Source organism: Trachypithecus francoisi, unplaced genomic scaffold, assembly GCF_009764315.1.
Source record: "Trachypithecus francoisi isolate TF-2019V2 unplaced genomic scaffold, Tfra_2.0 Lachesis_group16, whole genome shotgun sequence".
Classification (NCBI taxonomy): Eukaryota; Metazoa; Chordata; class Mammalia; order Primates; family Cercopithecidae; genus Trachypithecus; species Trachypithecus francoisi.
Window position 1 is genome coordinate 52,719,161 of NW_022681461.1, and position 20,102 is coordinate 52,739,262.

At 33.5% G+C, this 20,102-nt stretch overlaps 1 pseudogene across 1 annotated transcript; it reads left to right on the forward strand.

Annotated features, from left to right (window-relative positions):
* The first annotated feature begins 5,862 nt into the window (after window positions 1-5,862).
* On the forward strand, window positions 5,863-15,628 carry LOC117099246 (annotated as a pseudogene). Its single transcript, XR_004443740.1, has 2 exons — window positions 5,863-5,933; window positions 14,086-15,628. The product of XR_004443740.1 is annotated as a chloride intracellular channel protein 4-like (transcript).
* The last annotated feature ends 4,474 nt before the right edge of the window (window positions 15,629-20,102 follow it).

The window sequence follows — 20,102 nt, forward strand, 5'->3', positions numbered from 1 at the left end:
AAGCATTAACAAACTGAAATTGTGATCTAAGGAAATTATCTAGGGTTAGCCAGAAAAACAAAGGAAAAACATGAGAGAGAGGTTAAAACACATAGATTATAGAGTGAGAAAGATTAACATTTGTCTACTCAAAGTTCAGGATAATAGAAAGAAAGAAAGAAAATCAAAAACAAAATATGAATAGCTGAGATTTTTTTCCAGGGTTGTTGTAAGACATTAACTACAATCCCAGAAAACCCAATGTATTTTCATCAGAGTAAATAAAAATAAATCTATACCTAGACACATCACAGTGAAGTGACAGACATGAAAGATAAAGAGAACCTACATTGTATACATATTATATTGATAATTGATTTCTTTTTAGCCTAATAGAACAATATCTTACATGTGATGAGGAAAGATTACTGTCAACATTAGAATACTATGCCCAGTATATCTCAAAGAATATGAACAAAATTAAGACATTTTATTAAAATACAAAAACTTCTACTTTTGAGTATCTAATAAGTTACATATTCATTAATAACAATTATTAAAAATAAGTTTAAGGCAGAAAAATGATCTCAGATTGAACTTATAAGATGCAAAAGGAAATAGTAAGCAATGATACTGATAAACATTTTGGTGAATCTAAACAAACTGATTGCATAAGACTATAATAATAATATTTTTCATAATTATTATGTGTGAGTAAAAAATTAAAATACCCAACAACAGTGTCATTAAATGGACAAAGGGACAGTCAGCTTTAAAAATTCTAATGTCTTTGTAATTTTATAGGCACTCTGTGGAAAGTAAAGATATAAAATATCTTTATTGAGTATTGAGTTAAGTATACATGGAAAATTATCTAAGGTCAATCCCGAATAAATATAATAGAGAGGATGTCTTCAAAAGTGCAATTAAAAAATTCAAGAGAAGGCAACAAAGAAAAAACAATGACATAAGCCAAAAGCCCAGAATAGAATAGTAGAAATTTGTGCAGATATATTAGTTGCAATGATGGGCCTGAGCTCTCCAATGCAAAAGGTATTTTTCAGACAGTTTAAAAAGGAAATCTGCCAATATACTTTTTACATTAGTACACTTGAAATATAAGGACCCAAAAACAGATTTTTAAAATAAAATTTGGTATAACTGTATTAATTTTAGACAAAGAGAACTTAAAATCTATTACTAGATAAGCACAAAACTCATTTCATCGGGTTTTATAAATATTTAAACTTGAATTCATATCTAACATGGCTTGAAAACATATCCAAAATCAATTATAAATGGGCAATTCTTCTTTTATTCACAGAGATGTTGAAACACTATATTCAGCAATTGATAGATCAGACTGACAAAAGGATGATAGGTGTATGAGTGTTCATTTTATAACCTTTTCCTTTATTGAAAGCAGAAGTTTAAGAGCATATTTACTAACAAAAATCTCTGAAATATTAACATATGCAGCACATTTCATTAAAAAGCCAGCTGCCAACAATGCAGATATAGTGTCTGGTTGAAACTATGTTCTTCCTTCTACTTGGAATACTTTATCTTTTCCTCTTCACCTAGCTAAATTTTACTCATCTGAGTTCTCAGTTGCCTCAGAGAAGCCTTTTGGAGCTCTTGGACTGGGTTTAGTACCCAAGTACTTGCTTTCGTTACACCTTGTAATACTCTAATAATGACACTCAGTGAACTTGTAGTTGTTTAATGTATTTTTCCCTGATAAATCAAAAACATGAAGCCAGAAGCACATCATTCTTTTTCTCTCTTCAGTTCTAACACAATGCTAACCTCACCATCTAGTGATGGATTATTAATTGCATATGTAAAGGAGGGAAGAAAAGGAGGGATGTATTCTCTATTAGCTTTGCTGCATGGGGACTCCAGAGAATATCCTCGCATTACTTTGAGACCTATGGGGAGTCTAGTGTATTGGAAGAGTAGGAGTGTTGCTGGAAGTGAAGATGCCTAATGCTCCTTCAGGAAGCCGACACCAGAGAGAAGAAATGATGCCTGCCATATAATCACACGACTTACTCAAGAGCCACTATGGGATGCCACTTACAGACTTCCATAAATGATTGGGTTAAGGGAGGCCACTTTGCAGGGACCAGAGTCCCTGAAATAAATACGAGTATATAAAATAGTAAAAAATAAGGGTTATTACTCTCCCATTCATCCAAATTCTTAAACCCAGGCTGATATGGCATAAGCAAACATAGACTACAATATAAAACACAACAGTGATTTATAATACTCAGAGCATAAGGTATTTGCCATTCAGATTACTACGATTTTTTTTTTATTCATGACATGAAAAGAGCCTTTGTATATACAGAAACTAACTTCAGAATTGGCTATGTCACAAGTAGTTAGAAAGTAAGGCCACAAACAAACAAACAAAAAATTGCTGAACTTAATAAAAACACAGAAACTACAGAAGATGGGGAGAGGCACATCTGCTCCAGAAGGAATTTTCAATGAACAGCAGGAAAAGGAAAAAAGCTTTACCCTGAAGATTTTTAAGGCTGGCAGAGAATAAACACAACCATTACCCAAGTTCACAGCTGTAACCTTGGGGAGCTGAACTGGAACATGGAACAGTTGCCACCTGCACAGCTGAAGAAAGACTAATAGCAGGAACTTAACATCAGATCGGTGATTTCTTGGCTGCAGAAAAGGTGGCATCTTTCATAAAGCAAGCTGTTTTCCTGCTTTTAGTGACTCCAATTCTACTGAAGATTGTTGTTTTATAATGGAGAAAAACCCTTGCTGGCAACATTGCCTATATACTGATCTGTCATAAAAGACTCTAACAGATGCTTGTGCCCAGTCTCCCCTGTGACAGAACATTCATTGTGGGTAATGTTTGCAGCACATTCTGCCCACGAGAAGCTACCAGTGATGCATTTCTCCCAGACAACAGGCATTTTGTGCCAAATATCCAGCACTTCTCTGAAGATTGTTAATCTACCACCTTTCATAAAGTAAAATTCACATTCAACAGTTTACAGAATAAGGAAGAAAAACGGGAAAATAAATCGTACATTCCTTTTCCTTGGCAAGCAACCAGATTGCAGTATTGCAATTAGAATTATCCCCAATATTAATTTTTTTAAGAAAGCAGATAGTTGTCTTGTAGAAGTTCCCATATTCTATTCTTGAAAACTTATTTCCTCATGATTAAGTTATGATTGTACATTTTTGGCAAGAAACTATTGGTGAACTGTCTTGTATTGCATTGTGTCATGAGAAATGTGACATCAGGTTACCCCACTATTGTTGAGGTCAACTTTAATCACTTAAAGTGGTGAGTGCGAGATTTACGTATCTCTTCATTGTAAAGATACATTTCTCTTTATAATAAATAGGTAAGAGGAAGGGTGCCATGAAAGGCACAATTTAAACAATTGAGTGTTGGGGTTGAGACTGAGGCAGAGAGACAAATTAGGCAATTGTTAGAATAATCCATGCAAGAAATTATCAGAGTCTAAAAGAGTGGTGCCAAGGTGGAATTGGGCAGAGAGAAAGAATTCCAGAGTTATAAAGTGGCTGAATCAACAGGACCTGTAGAGTGACTAGATATATGGGATAAAGCAAGATTTAAAGAATGTGGAAAGGAGTGTAAGCTAAGTACTAGGTTGGGGGTTGCAAGATGAAAATAGCGGATTTCTTTTTGGATCTTCTGAGTATGAGATTCTCTGAGGAATTTCCAATGTAAATATCAGTTAGATATCTCAAAGTAAAGGTGACTAAAATTTAAGAGGTTACTGTATACACTGTATATTTGCTTAACTTCCTTCTCTATCTTTCCTGATGGATTCCATTTCATGTTAATGGGTGATAATATTTTAATAACAATGCATACAAGTGATTTAGTCTGTGTTTGCAGCTCATGTTTATATGTATTTAGAAAGTTTATATTAAATAGCTATGAAGCGATCTCACCAATTTCCTTTGACGACCCATTGAACCAGCTCTATTTATTATAAAATTACTATTATAATGGAAATAGACTTTTAGTACTTAATGCTTCTTTTAAACTTTAAGTTCAGGGTTACATGGACAGGTTTATTACATAGGTAAACTTGTGTCTTGGGGGTTAGTTGTACAGGTTATTTTATCACCCAGGTATTAAGCGTAGTACCCGATAGTTATTTTTCCTCATCCTCTCCCTCCTCCCAATCTCCACCTCTGCTAGGCCCCAGTGTATGTTATTCCCCCACTTGGAGTCCATGTATTCTCATCAATTAGCTCCCACATATGAGAACATGTAGTACTTGGTTTTTTGTTCCTGTGATGGGTTGCTAAGGATAATGGCCTCCAGCTCCATCTATGTTCCTGCAAAGGGCATGATCTCATTGTTTTTATGGCTGCATAGTATTCCATGGTGTATATGTACCACAGTTTCTTTATCCAGTCTATCACTGATGAGTTGATTCCATACCTTTGCTATTGTGAATAGTGCTGAAATGAACATATGTGTTTATGTTACCTGACACTTTAAATGTTTGTTTGTGTTTCTACCACTTCATTGTCTTCTTAGATAAATCTATGCATACATGTTTATCACATTTTACACAAATAGAAGAATGTGCTATTCTTATTGATATCTGTATTGCAAGAATTAACAACAAATGGACATTTTATCTATTGTCTTATATCTCTTATTCTGTGGATGTTTCATACCGTTAATTCTAACAAAATGGCAAAACTTTCAAAATATATGATTCATTTAATGTAAACAAAGCTTGGAAAACACAACTGAGGAAAAGAGGTTTGTTTTCTGATGACAGAGGTAGCTCAAATAAGGTGTTAATTATTATAAATTTTGGGATTTAAATTGCAGCCTAATCCATGAGCTATTAAAACTCAGAACTTGTATACTCAGTAACTTGAAATGGAATAGGGAGGGGCCCTTATGTCTTATTTGTACAATTTTCATCTCAATCATTTTATTCTAGTGTCCTATGGTTTAATATTCACCTAATTTCAGAATTAAGTGTTCTGTGATGTTCAACAAATTTGTAATTTCGCTGAAGGTATAAATCCAGAATTTTACTGTTTCTAGAAAACAGTTTAATCACACTATATAGGTTGAAGTAGTCTAGAGTACATATTGACCACTTAACATTATCTTATTTAATAGTCATTACAATTTTTTGAGGTAAGCAGTGTAATCCTATATCAAAGACAAATAAATTGAGACTTAGGAGGTCTCAATAATTTACTGTATAACCAGTCAATCAGTAAAAAACAAAATGAAACAAAGCTTGGTAGGTCTGCCTCACTCCCAAGGCTGCACTCTTCCCATTCTACCAGCTATCTTCAGTATGCCGTGCCTTAAGAAATTTACCTACCTATATCAAATGGGTCCTATGATATGTGTTTGGACACATATCCAATAGCCAACTCTCCTCAGAAATCTCCAAGACAGTCCTACTTGTAGGGTAATGTGACATTCAGCCTCTCACTAATAGTTAATCTCTTAGTCTTGTGCTTTGTCATTAATGTTCCTCTGATTTTTACATTCTGCATTAGGCTAAGCATCAAAAGAATATGTAGAGTTTTAAAAAAAATAGATGTTCCTTTCTCACTCCTAACTATTCTTTATCAGTAAGATATTTTTCTTATACTAAAACATATCACACTTGTTTTAATGTAAGGATAATGTCTTGAAGTATTCAGTAATAAAATTACTTAATTTCTCAAATTTTAGCGATATTTTCCTAAATGTGGGCAATATTTGTGCTTCAGGAAGATATACCCTGTTTGGCTCATTATCTGGATTGTATCTTCGTCTTTGTAGGTTTCATCTGTGAAATCTCCAGTTGCAAGGACTGTGCATACTTCTTGTAATTCCCAATGTCTGGTGCTACCGTGGAGCCTATGAACTTCCAGTATCAGATGAGTCAGAGGCAGATTAAGACTGAAAGGTAGAGGGTCTTAAAACCAATAGACTAAGATCACAGATTTGATCATTCATCCTCAAGTTTAAGCGACTATCTTAAGTAGCTGGCTTATGCTAGAGTCAACGGGGATAATGTATAACATATTTGGAGTTATTTATTAGTATTTATACAACCCTATAAGAAATAGGAAAGAATGAAAAGAAAAAGAAGACCGTATCTATCAATAATTTATTGATGATCTGAACAGAAGTTGACAAAAACTCCACTGTCAGGTGGGAAGAGGTTTGTTAGGAAATTCAGAGAAATGCAGGGGCCTAGTTAAGATGCTTGTGAAGATATAATTTTTTTGGCAAATACACAATTTATAAATGTCAGTTTCACTCTGTATTATCAAGAACATAATTAATATTTTTATTAATATTCATTCAAGTAACACCCTGTATCTCTGTATCTTAGTTAAGTTAGAAAAGTGACTTTTTCCTCACATAATCCAGAATAATTTCAGTTTGTAGATATTAGTAGCTACTAAATTATGTTCTCATTGTAAAATAATAATATATAAGGGACATGCATGAGAAAAAGTAAAGGAAGAATAAGGAAGCCAGGATAAGAGTTTGTTAAGTTAATTCTCATCATTTTGGTTTGGAATGTAAATATAAATGCTTCAAAATCTGACAGCTACCCTCAGCTCTACGATTAGCCGCTCTGTTTTCCTGCTAAGTCGGCAGATGCTTGTGTCTCAAACATGAGGCTCCTACTTGTAAGAAGTGCCAGAAAAGAGAAAACACTAGGTCGTCCATGTTCCCTAGCTAAACAGAGCTTTCATTTTGCTTGTTTCCAGAATGAGGCAAACTGGGAAGAAACTACGGAATAATGGATTGGATTTATGGGCATACATTAGTGGTTTGTAAATCATTATAAATCACTTGTCTCTTCATAAAGCCAATATGTTATGTAGAAATGAGCTATGGACAGGGGTTATATAGGAATATCTTTCACATCACCCACAGTAAGAAAGTCAAGCAGTTGATCTTTCGCAATGGCATGTAATTCTGGCTGAAAGAAATGAGGGCCTATTTTTTGCCTCAATATTTTCTTGCAAAACAGGGACATACCATTCCAATTTGTTGCAGTACACAAAATTAAATTGGTAAGAGTTATTTCTTGGACTCTGTTTCTATTTTATCTGCCACTGAATCATTTAATTGTAGAAAGTTTATTTTATACTTAATCAGATTTTAGCTCCTAGATTATTGGGCTTTAAACTTTTAAGAGTTCTTATTTTTTCTCCTTATTAAAAACCTTGGCATGTTACCAGCACACTACATAAAAGAGGGCCACAGCAGCGCTTGCTCTCCCTGGAAAATTTTATTTGAAGCAAGTGGTAGGCATAATAAAATGTTCCTACAAGCTTAGAAAAGTTTAAACAATACACAGAACAAGTTTATTGTAAGTTTGCTTCCTAGGTTTAAGTTATGGTACCCTCCAACTACAGGCATTCTCTGCACCTTTAAGCATTCATAAATTTCATGAGAAAAACTATACTTCAGTGACTATTGCTCAGTTACCATACAAATAGAGACGATAGGTGTTTTTTCTTCCCATCTGCCATTATGGAATTAGTTAATGAATGCTGTAATAACACAGCATTTAGCAAATTTGAAGGATTTTTTTTTTTTCATGTTTACTACAGTTCCCTGTTTTATTCTCCAGGTAGAATCTACTCAGTTACAACTCTTTTAATCCTAGCCATTACTGACAACCAGATTTCGGGCTGGCATCATACTCAATGATGCTGTCCCTCCCATTGTTATTACAATGGGAAGCCTGTGGCTAGGTGATAGAGGGAGTCGCCTGTGAAATGTAACCCAGTACAGTACATTTTAGTTTGTTAGATGTGCTGCTTTGGTCTTTTGACAGTTGTTCTGGGAGTAAATAACATCTGCCATACAATTGGCTGGCAAAACTCATTTGTAGTATAATTAAACAGCCATCATTTTGTTAGAGCATAAACATGAAGATAAATAGTCCATGAATTAGCAAGTGCAACATCATTTGACAGCTCACAGCTAGACAGGCATAATATAGATTTTACATATATGCAGAGTGTCCTTGCCAAGACAGCTAACAAAATCAAAAGCACAATCAGTATCAAGAATTTTCAAACTGGAGGTGAGAGTGTTTGGACAGCCTTAGCAATCTCACTTTTGCCATATTTTGAGCCTCTTCCTTGATCTAGCATGGTGGCCGGTCCAGGTGGTCTTCTTCACCTTTAAGTTATATTTTAAAGGTTTTCATCTTTGGCAATTTCGTTTCTGGAATTGTCACCACCATTTCTTCATTAGAGCTAGAACAGAAACCAGAAGTCAACCCAATTTAGGTATTAGCCAAAGGTATTTATCTTCCTCCGAGGTGTCTGGTAAAGTAGTTTAATTTATGTAGAAAGGTCAGAAAGGAAGAAAAATCTTGTGGAAATTTATACTTTATTTTTGTGCTCTCTCCCAAATGGCTGAGAGGATTGCCTCTGAATAACAGGTAATTTAATGAAGGTTTTCAATTCACAGTCAGTTCTGTTTTATAAAGAACTGATTGTACATTGGAGTAGTGCTATCCTTTGCTGCTTGTCCTTTCCTCCCTTGGCTCATTGCCTTTGGACTGGCTTGCTGGACATTAGGAGTGTTGCTCTTAGAAGGGCAAAGGAATAAAATGGATACAATCTTCAGAGTATGGTTAGGAAGGAATGGTGAAGCCAATTGTCAGTGAATTTTGTATCCATATTGTCTCTACATGATTACTGAGCTCCATTTAAATGTAGATACGGGAATCTTTATATCACTGTTTCTTAAATGAGAAAAGGATCTATTTTATTCTTAGAATAGAATATAGTCAGTAGTCAATAAAATATATGTTGAGTAAAATAATAAATAAGTTAAATAACTTATTTCAAGTTGCTTGAAATACTATTACTGCATTGAAGATGAGACCTATGAAATTTAATGATTGTTAGCTATTAAATATAACTATTTTATTTCCATTGTTATGCTTTCCATCTTGTGTATCGCTACTGTTGATACTTACTGAGTGAGCACTTCTGCTGGACGAGTTATATAAATACTCCATTAATCTCTGCAAACATTTATTGTTTTAATTTTGTTTATGATAAAAATGTTATATTCCCAATTTCCATGATTAGTATTGATCAGATTGAGCTGCTCTATGCTGCAGTAACCAGTAACCTTAAAGATTCAGTGGCCTCATAATATTAACTTTTTCTGTTTATGATCAGTTTATATTATAAAACATTTGACGGTCTGGTCCACATAGACTTTGGGAAAGCGAGCTGAGAATGACACCACCATCTTGGCACTGTATCATCTGGAGCATGAAAACCCCATAACCACAGTTTGCAGGGGAGGAGTGAGTGAGCTGGAGTGTTATGCACCAGATCTTTTATGCTTTGGCTTCAAAATGGCCCAGGTGACTTCCACTCACAGCCCATTGACCAAAAACCTGCCAAACAGCCCTGACTAATTTCAGGGGTGGGGAAGGTGGTGAGGGAATAGATGGAATGTGATGACCACCACTGCCCCTGATACCACTGAGCACCACTGTTACCACTGAGATGGAATGTGATGAGCACCACTCCTGATAAGCAAAGTTATGTGCCCTCTGGAACCATATTAGACGACACAGTTGACATTGCTTAACAAAAATTGAAATTCTAAATCCAGAAATTCACATTGCAATAGAACTTGAAACACACTGAAAGACACTACAGAAGAAAAATTAACATACATTATCACAAAGTAGAATTTATCAAGAGCAGGAAGATTGAGTCAACATTTGAAATTGATCAATATAACCTACCAAAGAATAGAATAACATAGAACAATCATATGGCCATACTAATAAATCTATAAAAAGCTTTTGATAAAATTTTAACAGTACCTTCATGATTAAAAATTGTTAGGTAACAACCCCATCAAAAAGTGGGCAAAGGATATGAACAGACACTTCTCAAAAGGAGACATTTATGTGGCCAAAAAAAATATGGAAAAAAAGCTGATTAGCACTGGTCATTAGAGAAAATCAAAACCACAATGAGATACCATCTCACACCAGTTACAATGGCAATCATTAAAAAGTCAGGAAACAACAGATGCTGGAGAGGATGTGGAGAAATAGGAATGCTCTTACACTGTTGGTGGGAGTGTAAATTAGTTCAACCATTTTGGAAGACAGTGTGGCGATTCCTCAAGGATCTAGAACCACAAATACGATTTGACCCAGCGATCCCATTACTGGCTATATACCCAAAGGATCATAAATCATTCTACTATAAAGACACATGCACACGTATGTTTATTGTGGCACTGTTCACAATAACAAAGACTTGGAACCAACCCAAATGTCCATCAATGACAGACTGAATAAAGAAAATGTGGCACATATACACCATAGAATACTATGCAACCATAAAAAGGATGAGTTCATGTCTTTTTCAGGGACATGGATAAAGCTGGAAATCATCATTCTCAGAAAGCTAGCACAGGAACAGAAATCCAAACACCACATGTTCTCACTCATAAGTGGGAGCTGAAAAATGGGAACACATGGACACAGGGAGGGGAACATTACACACCGGACCTGTCGGGGTTGGGGGCCAGGGGAGGGATAGCATTAGGAGAAATACCTAATGTAGAGAATGGGTTGATGGGTGCAGCAAACCACCATGGCATGTGTATACCAATGTAACAAACCCGCACTTTCTGCACATGTGCCCCAGAACTTAGAGTATAATAAAAAATAATTTTTTTTTAATTGTTAGCAAACTAAAACTAGAAGGCAACCTCCTCAATTTGATGAAGGGTATCTGCAAAAATAAACAGCTGATGTCACATTTAATAATGAAATATTAAATGCTTTAACCCAAGATTGGAAAAAAGATAAATAATTGCCCTCTTTTACTACTTATATTTAACACTGTGCTATAATAAGGGTCATGCTCAGCAGATGGAGGCAGTAAAAAATTACAAAAGAAATACAGTTTGGAAAATAAAAGCAAAAATGTTTTTATTTACAGACAAGATGATTGTTTCTGTAAAAAATTCTAGATGCTAACACATCCTAAAGCATAAATTTGGTAAGGTCCCAAGATGTGAAATCAGTGTGCAAAAGCCATTTGCATTCCTGCATACTAGCAAAAAATAGTTGGAACATAAAATCTTAAAAATATGCCATCAAGAACATGAAACACTGTGCTTAGGCATAATATTTAAAATATCTATAAAATCTATACAATGAACACTACAGTAAAATGTTAAGGGCAATTAAAGATCTAACAATGAGATATACCAAGGTCATGAATTAGAAGACTTGATTTTGTGAAGATTTGTCTATCATTGAATTTACCTGTAGACTCAAGGCAATTTGACTTGAAATCCTAACATTATTTTGAAAATTGTTTCTAAAATTTATAGAAATACAAAAAACCTAGAATAGCCAAAACAGACTTGAATAACAGAACAAAGTTGCATTACTTTAACTGCCTAAATTTTAAGTCTGAAGTAACAATACGTGATATACTTATGAACAGACAAACAGATCAATAGAACAGAACAGAGATTCTGTACATAGGCAAGAAACCAAGGTAATTCAATGGAGAAAGGAGAATAGTTTCAATAACTAGTGTTGGAATAACTGGTATCCAAATATAAAGGCCAAAACTGTCTTTCTAAAACAAAACCTAAGAATAATTTCATGAATTTGGAGTAGGTAAAGACATTTTAGAAAGAATATAAAAAATATAGAAAAGTGATAATATGGATTCCACTCAAAAGAAATACTTCTATTCATCAAACATTTTGTTAAAACAATGAAAAAGCAAGACACAAGTTTGAAGAAATATTCGCAATATGTATTTTGAAGGATTTGTTATCAATATATGAAAATTACTTTTCTATATCAATAGTGACTTAGATAATCCCAAATAAATTTACAAGAAATTTTGTAAAGGAAGGTATACAAATCCCAGTAAGTTCATAAATATAAATAGCATGAAGAAAATGCAATTTATTCCCTACTACAATATACTTTCTCACACCAAATACAGTGTCTCAAATTCAAAAGACTGACAACCACAAATTATGATGATGGTGTATAATGAACAGGGACCATACTATAATGGTGGTGGTAATATAAAATAGACCAACCACTCTGGACAATTCTTCATCAGTTTCTCAAGATAAACACACATGTAGATTGTGAGCCAGAAATTTCACATCTTAATATTTATCTGGGAAAAAGGAACACATATGATGCACAAAAAGAATTGTACAAAAATGTTTATCATAACTTTGTATCAATAGTCCATTAGTTATTGCTGAGTAGATTTTCTCCTTAATGAACTTTTGATTGTTGAATTGCAAAAATACTATTTTGAGTGAATGAAGCCAGACAGAATAGAGTACACTCCCTATGACTCCATTCATGTGCAGTTCAAAAGAAGGTAAAACATATATATTGATTGAAATCAGTACAATGGTTGCCTGCCTGTCATATTTTGATTGGGAGTAACTATAGAAGTGAATACATTCTTTAAAGCTCATTTAATTGAACTCTTAAGATCTATGTGTTTCAGTGTATATAAATTTTACCCAAATAAAGAGACTAATTCAGGAAATATGTATATCTATACCTATGTATCTATACATATCTCAAATACTGTTTGAGTTTATTTTTCTTTTTAAGCAAAATGTAATAGAATAAATAGTTTGCTGGCAAACAGAAAAACAAAACAAGCAAACAAACAAAACCCAAAAACCTCTCTGGATATTTTGTGAGATTAATGACAAGCACAATAAACTATTAACACAACAATGGCGCAGGACATGAAGGTTAAAAGTAATATTACATCACAATCTACTGGTGCAACTGTCAAAATGAGAACCATTTCTTATGTATAGAATCATTTGTGTATCCATTGCCAAAACACTTGGTGAGAAATTGAATGATTAAGATTTTAGAACTGGTGAGAGAAAAAAAGCTATGGCCTAAAAAATATATATAATTTCTGGTTTAGGGCTTCAATTAAAAAACAAAAAACAAAACAAAAAAAAAAACATGCGAAGTGTTATTCCTCAACATGGCTGTAGAAAAATTTAATTTAACTGAAGCAAGTGCAATGAGTGAGATCAGGCAAAACTGCAGTAAATACACACTCACCATAACTATAACTTAGTCCAAAAGGAGTGAACAATCCTCTATACAAGGTAAATGAGGTGAAATGAGAAAGTTGATGACCTGTGTTTTATAATATATATATAAAGTATATATATTTATATATATTTATTTATATATAAGTATATATTTATTATATATAAAATAAAAAATTTACTTGATATTTTGACAAACCCACCCTTAATTCGTTAGGTTAATTTCTGTGTTAATTTTTTACATTACTAATGATTGTACTGCTATAGCTAAATCAACTGAATATCAGTTTATGTAGTGTTGCTCAAAAGATGTATAAATAGCAAGCTCTATGATTACCTAAAAACAAGCTTTTTAAAATAAAGGAAGAAAGCAACAATGTTCCAAATGAATGGCACAGGGCAAAACACATATAACAAAACATATTTAGACAGAGTATCAGGTGCCCTTCAGTTTCTCTTATAAAGACAAAATGCTTGAGGAAGATCTTGAGAAAACCCTCCCTCCCTCTAAACGATTAGCTCCAACATCGTGTCATATGTTACAATTGATATGAAAGATAAATGCTTTTAGGCAAAAGTAAAAATCTTATCTACAAAGCAATATAGCAAAATCTGTAGTGACTTTTGTAGAAAACTCTCTTCTCTGATGGTAATATTCTTTAGTATATATCCAGGATAGACTAAATTGAAACAATATTTCTGATACAATAGCAATCCTCTCATATGCTCTTACTAAATATTACAAAACTCCAAAAAATACATAAATATCCCTTGTACCATGCATTATGCACCAGTTTGGGGCTGCCTGATAAAGTCATGGCTACTATTTTAACAATTAAACATTGCACCTCACAAGTTCCGCCATCTATACACAGTGAATGCACACAATGGTGAGGGCTCCTGAGAGATGGCAAGCTAACTCTAAATTGAAAAGTTTGTGGTGGAGTGTCTCCAAATTAAAGAGAGGGGAACATAACTTTCAACAGTGAAGTCAAGACAGATGTAAATAAGATTGAGGCATTTATTGAAGAAGTCTTAAGCCCTCCCACATACTTCAAGCCTTCATCAAAACATCCAGAATCAAATACTGCTGGAATGGACATCTTTGCCAAATTCTCTGCATATATCAAGAATTCCAGGCCAGAGGCTAATGAAGTACTGGAGAGGGGTCTCCTGAAAACCCTGCAGAAAACTGGATGAATATCTGGATTCTCCTCTCTCTGATGAAATTGATGAAAATACTATGGAGGACATTAAGTTTTCTAGATGTAAGTTTCTAGAAAATGTAATGACATTAGCTAATTGCAACCTGCTGCCAAAACTGCATAGTGTCAAGGTAGTGGCCAAAAAACATCACAACTTTGATATTCCAGAAGAAATGACTGATACCTAACTAATGCATACAGTGGGGATGAGTTCACCAATACTTGTCCCAGTGATAAAGAGGTTGAAATAGCATATAGTGATGTAGCCAAAAGACTCGCCAAGTAAAGTCGCGTTTATGAAAGAGATGTGTTCATGTCTTGCTCTAAGAATTTACTTTTCCTAACAGGCTACCCCTCTTCCTATAGGGTAAAAATTGTATTTTGCATGAACATGCAGTTATTGAAGATTAGGATCAAAGATAGACAAGGTATAGTAGTTATCTTAAAATATATACTCCTAAGTAGTATTATTTTAAAATCATTTTATCCCTCTAAATGTTCGAGGAAAGCATGTCTCTTGTGATTTTGATGAAGACAGAATTATTTTACTCTGTAGAAAGACAGATACTACATTATCAGGGAAGTCAGTCAAATGAAATGGAAATTGGTAAATGGTCAAAAGCTAGCTAGTAAAAAGGATGATCCAACAACATGCTTTAACCCCATTGTATGTTTGTGGAAATACCATAGCTTAAAATCTTGAGAAATTTGGGACACAAAAGTTTTCATGGTAGAAAGTTCATGGAATACAAGAATTGACATTATGGAAATAATCTGATTTTATTTTTACAGCTAACAAATCCATTCCCCTTCATTTAAACACCTTTTGTATTTTACTTCAGTGAAGAGATTGTAGTCTGAATGGAAAGTCTGTTTTCCAAGGGATTCTGAGAAATTTTTGTATTCAAGAGTTGGAAAGCTGTCTTCCATTCTAGTTGATAAAAATTCCCTTTTTTGATGTAGATGCAGATTTTCTATACAGTTCTGTTGTCTTACTAGGACTGCTAACTTTCGTGATAAAATTCAAATATGATTTTATTTCTTGATAATTTTGGCTTTCACAATTTATCTTTAAAGCCTTGAGCAGTCTGTATACAATTAAGAGATTTCTGACATTTATTCTTACCCTAAGTGGATCAGCTCTAGGATTTAGGCATGTTAACTTACTTCTGCTGTGTTTTGAATCTCTCCAGAGTTGCATGAAGGTATTTCTGTGTACTTTAACCCATTTAGAAAATATCTACAAAGTAGGCTGGGCATGGTGGCTCATGCCTGTAATCCCAGCACTTTGGGAGGCCGAGGCAGGTGGATCACGAGGTCAGGATATCAAGACCATCCTACCCAATATGGTGAAACCCTGTCCCTACTAAAAATACAAAAATTAGCCAGGCATGGTGGCATGCACCTGTAGTCCTAGCTACTTAGGAGGCTGAGGCAGGAGAATCGCCTGAACCTGGGAGGCAGAGGCTGTAGTGAGTCAAGATCGCACCATGGCACTACAGCCTGGGTGACAGAGCGAGCCCCTGTCTAAAAAAAAAAAAAAAAAAAAAAAAATACAAATGTATTTTTATGAACATTTGGATACAAATTTCATTTCATCATTTAAGGAGTCACCAATTTCTTACATTAATTTGAATTAAGCATTTAATTCAAAGAGACTTGAGCATTCATTGATATATATGAGCTTTTAAAAACTTCAACCTTTATAAATAGACAAGGTTTGGGCTACACAAATTATATTTTTATCATGGAAAAATTTCAACTCCTCAAGTCATAATGTTGAATAGAATTGGAGTATTTTCTTTAGAATTTCTTAAGCAGGCAAATGAAAGCTTATTATAGAATGCATGTATTTTCTTTTCTCTTTGGAACATCAACACCAGTATATTGCTGGGAGCTATTGTATTAAAAAATATATTTTCACTATCACAAAGGATTCTTTTTTCCCCCTCATGAAAATAAATGACAACTTGGGGTAAATATATATATATATATATATATAATTTCTGAAGTAAAAAGAAAGATCCTCCTTTCCAAGCAAATATGATCATATTTTATTCTACTTGTGATAAAGGCAGTGAGGCATTTGTTTTGGGGAATGTCCAAAATATCTATGATTTTACTTTTCCAGCCAAAACAATTTTGCTTTTCTGGAATGTATTAATCAATATGCAAAACATTTTGAAATTTTAAATATTACTCCACATCACAGTAATTTATTCTAGTTCAGAAAGATTTGGAGTGCCAGTATTTCTAGCATAATCATATTTTTAATGGATGAACATAAAGTATTTTTCATAAGAACATAAAATAGCAGAAAATATATTTGTTGAAGAAATAGAAATAAATACTATAAAGTTACCAACAAACAGAAAACAAAATGACATAAGTACCAGGAATTTCTGACTAGTATAGAAGTAATTTAATATTTATATTTGGACATATACTGGATAGACTAATTATTGATAAAGTAGTCATTGCCCATCTGCAAAATCAAACAACCATAAAATAACATTTTGAATTGTCTGCCATGGGGCTCAATGTCCTTTATGTATCATCCTTTGATTTGACACATTAGAGTACTACCATAGTATAATGAAAAATCTAAAAGCTTTTGAATCAAATAGCTTTAGAACACCATGTGTTCATTTTTTGGTGTCTGTGCTATCTTGAAATTTATATATATTTCTGAATCTTGTTTTTCTCATGTTTATAACAACTGGGGATAATAAATTTACCTCATTTCAAAACATTTACCTTTAGTATAAAAATAAAAATAAATTATCAATATAAAAATACCATACGTGATACTTAGGCTCTAAAATATTAGACAAATTTCCTGGCATCATAGAGCTTACAAGTAGTTGAGATAAAGGTGGAGAACAAACACAGGAACTAGTTAGCTAGCTCTTACCTTGAAAATTAAGTGCAGAACTCTGGGAGAATGATACATTCAACAAACAAGTTTTGAAATTGTGAAAAAAGAGAATGGGCAGAATTAAAATGCTCAGCAGAGACAGTCAGGAAGGGCAGGCCAGGGTAGCAGGTCATTGGAGAAAATGGTTGTTAAACATGGAGGTAATACACAGCAATAGAAAATAGTAAAATGGGCCAAAACTAGAAGGGCAGAGGTTGAGGCAAGAAAAACTAGATGTCTTTTATAATTTTGCCTAGGGTTGACTTTGTATCCTGGGTTTCAAAACAAATAATTTCTGTCTATACTACTATACAGATGTAAATGATAATACATGCTTACTAAGCCAGTGGTATAGATTGTTCAGCATTGACCTAGTTTATAATTTTGAAAATAGATAAGGTTTTTATAAACATGCAAAAACTGAGTGCTACTTAGTTCTGCTTTCTGACTTTTTGATAATCCAAGGAAGCAGCCTCATTAAGATTGAAGTATCCAGGAAGATATATTTTCCAAAGGACAAAACCTACTTAGATGGAGAGTAGATTTTAGGCTATCACTTAATTTCCTCCTGTTAATTTTTGGCTAATAATTTTATTTTAAAGAGTGAATTTTACTAAAATTATTTGTACTCTACACAAAGATGGACCATAAAACACAATGCCTTATTTAGGCAGACTTCACCATACCAACAGCGTTGTAACTCAATCCATTCATTTGTAAAGCTGTAACCACTGCTGACAGAATGCAGGGTGGGAGAGGGGAAGAAAGTTAAAGAGTATTCAGATGGTAGAATAATACTAACATAAGTAGTTATAATAGTTACAAATCATTCAACCAACCACTAATGCTATTAGATGGCATGATTTATTGAATATCTACATATGTCGAACATTGTGCTCAGTTCTTCATATTTATATCACACAATTTTCACCATATTTCTGTAAGATAAGCATCATTTCCATTTTGCCCCTCCTGCAGTTAATGCTCAGACAGCATAAACAAAATACTCAGATCCCCACAGATGGAGTTTGAATTCAGTTTTTTCTAACTCCAAGCTGAATATTCAAAAGCATCCTTTGATTTTATAATTTAAGATTTCTCCTTTTTCAAAAACCATTTGTTGAGATAGAAAGCATTAGAGATAAAAAAATATATATTACTCTATGTGGTGGCTCTTTCTTCCACTTAAAGCCATTCCCTGTAATCCTCAGAGAGATCTAACTTTCCCACTCCAGCATTTCCTGTGTTTCTTTAGTTCCCCACTATTTCCTATTTGTGCAGTAACCCACATCCTCAGGGTGTTATAAAAGGTTGCAAAATAATGAACATGTACTGCCTTTGTTCAGGGATTTTATATTATAAATTTGTTTTTATTTATTCTACACATAGTTGTTTGTAGTTTGTCCTCCAAAATGAAATGAAATTGATATTATTACAGAAGATGACTGAGTCATATTATGATAGAGACTAATTTCTTTGACCTAGTAGACTAAAAGTTTTCTGTAGTCTCTTAATGAGACAACTCCTCTTATAGCATTTGTATCTCTGTGCTTAATTATTCTTAGTAGAAATATTTAGAAATTGATGCGTCATTTTACTTCTATGGCATGTCATAAAGCTATTTTTTCAAAAACAATTGTTTTGTTTATAATGTCATGAGTAACAGAAATCTTAAAATGATTTAGAAGATTTAGATCCCCCTCCCAAAATATCAATGAAATCAATTTTCCAAGGTAATAAGAAAATGAATAAAATCCCCAGCAGTAGCAAATAATTGGACAAGGAATAAAATCTGGATTTGGAGGCAGAGCTGAGGAATACAGCATGACTTGGTTCACAGAGCTTACCGTCTCCCTTGAAGTTGAATTGATGAGAACAACATCTTGAACCTTCTCAGAAATATTCCAGAACTGCAAAGAAGGGGACAGAATTTATTTTTCTAATTTATCTCTACCCTTGTTTCACTAAAGAGTGATGGAAATCATTACTATGGAGAAATGTGTGAAACATGGCAAGAAAATAGGGAAAGAAGGAAATATCCAGTGCCCTCTTGTTCCAGGAGAAAAGCCAAACCAATAGTTATCCACCTCCTCCTATCATCGGAATAGGAGAAGAGCTCTCTCCTTCCCCAGTGGAGTGAGTATTGGGGTATTTAATAGTACCTCAGAATTGATAGTACATCTCATGTGCAGCACAAAATCTTTAACTCTCAGATAAACATCTACCTGCCTCATGCCCTCAAGCTAGGGGAAAAGGAATGGAAAGCAGCCACATTTGTCTTCAAACTGAAGTTAAAAAAAAAAAAAAATCCAAAACAGTCATCAGATGTAGTAGAAAGTCAAGAATGTACTTACACTAAATCAGGAAATATAGCTTTTCAAGCATGAGAAAGATGAATGAAAATGCCATAGTCCATATAGAAATGTTCTATTAATTAATTATAACAAGAACATTGATAAAGTAAAAGAAAATAAATAAAAAAGTTAGGGACATACCATTATAAGAAAAAAAAAGAAAAAAAAAAAAAAAAAAACACGAGTCCAGTCTAGAAGAAAATATAACTTAGGCAAAAGGAAAACTCATTTTATGTACATTAAAAGTATCATTCAAGAAAACTTATTCTCAAGAAAAAAAAGATTTAGGTAAATATAAACATATAATAAACATATAATTAGATTATAGAGGATTGATTGCCTAAAGAAACAAATTTTAGGAAAAATTATTATTAAGGAACTTAACATCAAGAAACTATAGTTGAATTATTTAGGAAGAAGTTTTGAGATAAGCCTACCTAGTGCATATTTTAGAAACATGAACCTAAAAGAATGCTAATTGAAGATATATTTCAGTGTTCCAT